This window comes from Saccopteryx bilineata, chromosome 2, assembly GCF_036850765.1.
Source record: "Saccopteryx bilineata isolate mSacBil1 chromosome 2, mSacBil1_pri_phased_curated, whole genome shotgun sequence".
NCBI classification, from domain to species: domain Eukaryota; kingdom Metazoa; phylum Chordata; class Mammalia; order Chiroptera; family Emballonuridae; genus Saccopteryx; species Saccopteryx bilineata.
In genome coordinates, this window is record NC_089491.1 from 289,609,341 (window position 1) to 289,612,041 (window position 2,701).

Here is a 2,701-nt window from a genome sequence, read left to right on the forward strand (position 1 = left end):
GAAAAATGTCTCTGCACCCGGATGGAGGGATTGAGGGAAGGTGGGGGCTTTAGCTATTTAACAAACACAGAGATACTCTGCAGATGCTAACTCGTCTAGTCCGTACAGCAGCCCCGCGCCCATATTTTATGCTTGAGGACACTGAGGCACAGCTTACCAGACAGTGAGTGCCTGAAGTGGGCTGCCCCAAGGCAGCCTGGCTCCCATGGCCCCTCAGGGCTGGGCGTCAGTTCCCCTCATTATAGGGGGAGGCTGTAAGGGAGGTGTGTCAGGAGGGAAGCAGGCCTGGCTTGGGCAGCTCTGTACAGGTTAGATTTGATGTCCTCCTGCTTCATTCATTCATTCATGCATTCATGCATTCATTCATTCAACACTTGCTGTAGGGCTTCCTGCATGGATCTTTTTGGGGGAGCCATCAGCCCCCTGCATGGATCTTTTTGGGGGAGCCATCAGAAATCTGTGGCCAGGTTTCAGTTTTCCAAAGGCATGGTATACAACAAGCATGGTATATGGAAGTTGGGCTACAATGCTCAGCAAATCCAGCCACAGTCCTTGCCCTTGTGGAGCCAGTGGGGGAGACAGAGGTCAATCAGTCACACTAAAGTGTTCTGGAGAAAGGAGGGTCAATCTCCCTCTCTAGCTCTTCCTCCACCCCCCACCCCCCCATGCCCAGGCCGACTTGGCATGTCTAGGCCAGTGTGTCAGCTAAGAGGCCAGCTCAGAGCTGAGGGGCTAGGCGGTGACTTAACTGAGTCGCACAGCCCTTTGTGACTTAGAAGGCAGATCATGTCCATCGCCTTGCTTGGCCTTGTCCAGGCTGGGCTGGCGTGATTCTCCTGAGGAGACAGGCTTTGCAGAGGGGATGCTTCCATCTGGAAAGGATTCTGGATGAGACTGGAAAACAACTTTGGTTTCAGACCTGTGTTTGAATCCAGACTGTCACCTGGTTGCTGGGATTCCCAGTGTCTGTGGCCCATCTCCAGTTCCCACGGGGATGTCACCGAGTAAGGAGTCGGGAGGAGAAGCACAGTAGCCCCCCACAGCCTGTGTGAGCGCCCCGGCACAGCAGTGTGGTGTCTGTGTGTGAACTGAGGCAAGTGACCGTAACATTCCTTCCTGATCTGTCAAATGGGCTGACAACTCCTCCCTCAAAGTGTTGGGGTGACAATGAAATGATTTACTATTGTCCCTATCTCACTGAATCCTTAGAACGGCCTTTCTCATTCTAATTATCTGGCTTTATGTCTGTTTCTCCAGTGAACTATGAATTCCTTAAAAGCAGGGACCATGTCACATTCATCTTTGTGTCCCCAGTAGCCAGTATAGGACACACAGTTAGTGCTCACTAAATGTGTCCCTTCCCAACCCTACGGTATGGTCCAGTGAGGACACATCATACAGTGGGATGCTCTATGAATAACAGCCACTGCTAGAGAGAGCACCTCTTTTGCGCTCTTTGGCTCTCCCCCTGGCTCTGGGCGGGCGAGTCACCCGCACCTCCTCGCCCTGGGCTTTCTCTGTGAGCTGGGGAGGTTGACCCATAGCCCCCTGCATGGATCTTTTTGGGGGAGCCATCAGAAATCTGTGGCCAGGTTTCAGTTTTCCAAAGTCTGTGCTCCATGTGAGGGCTGGTTGTTGGAAGGACCACCCTGTGTGTCCCCCTTGGGCCACCTGGAACCCTGTGCCCAGACCCCTAGACTTGGAGGCTAGTGGGGGTGGGGGCTGGACACAGCCATGAGAAGCTCCTTCCAGAAGGCTCCCTGGCTTCTCCCCAGCTCTCTCAATGTTTCTGGAATAGGATGGAGGAAACACCAAGGTAATGATGTCGCCACCCCCAACCTGAAAGTCATGCCTATACATGGGAAAGGGAGCCACTCTGGCCCTCTCCCAGGGAGGAATTGAATCTGTCATCCGTCTGCCCGCCCGCCCCGGCTCTGCTGCAGCTGGAAAGTCCCCCCGTGAACCTGACTGGTGTGCGATGGGCCTTCCCCAGCCTCCTGTGTTCCCTGACACTTTCCTGCTGCCAGCAGCCTCCAGCTCACCACCCACAGCCCACAGCTCTCTCTTGTTCCTGCTTCCCTTCCTGCTTCATAGCTGCCCCTCTGTCTCTGGGGTACGTCCCTGTGGGGAGGGGCTGGACAGCATGGTGGGCAGGGAAGAGAGCGCGGGGATCATCTCTGTGGGAGGCTGCGGTCCCTGCAGTCTCACTTTGGCCACTAGGTACTGTGCTGCCTGCTACGGCTGCTCCCACACAGCTGCTCAGTGGAGCGTGCAAATACTGTCCCCCGCAAGGCCCTGGAGCGTTCCACAGCCCTGAGCCGGAAAGGTTTCTTCTCCTGAGCAGTCCACGGGGAAGAGCCTTCTCCCCCTTCTCTCTCTTCACCAGGCCAAGGGGCCTGGTGTCTCTGAGGCCTCTTGCCCTCCGGAGACCACATCCCATTGGTTGACAAGTCCTACAAAGTCCAGCATCACTGTTGTTGGCGGTGTCCTGTCCTCTCCCCACCATGACCACTCAGTTCTCTGTCGGTTCTCGCCTGGACTCCTGCTGTGAGCTCCTAACAGGGCCTCCTGTCTCCTCTGTGCTCAAGGACGCTCTTCACATTAACCTGCTCACGTATTCACTCTCTCATTCCTTCCTGACACAAATGCACACGGAGCCCCAGCTCTGTGCAGGCACCATGCCAGGTACACGTGCTGGCTG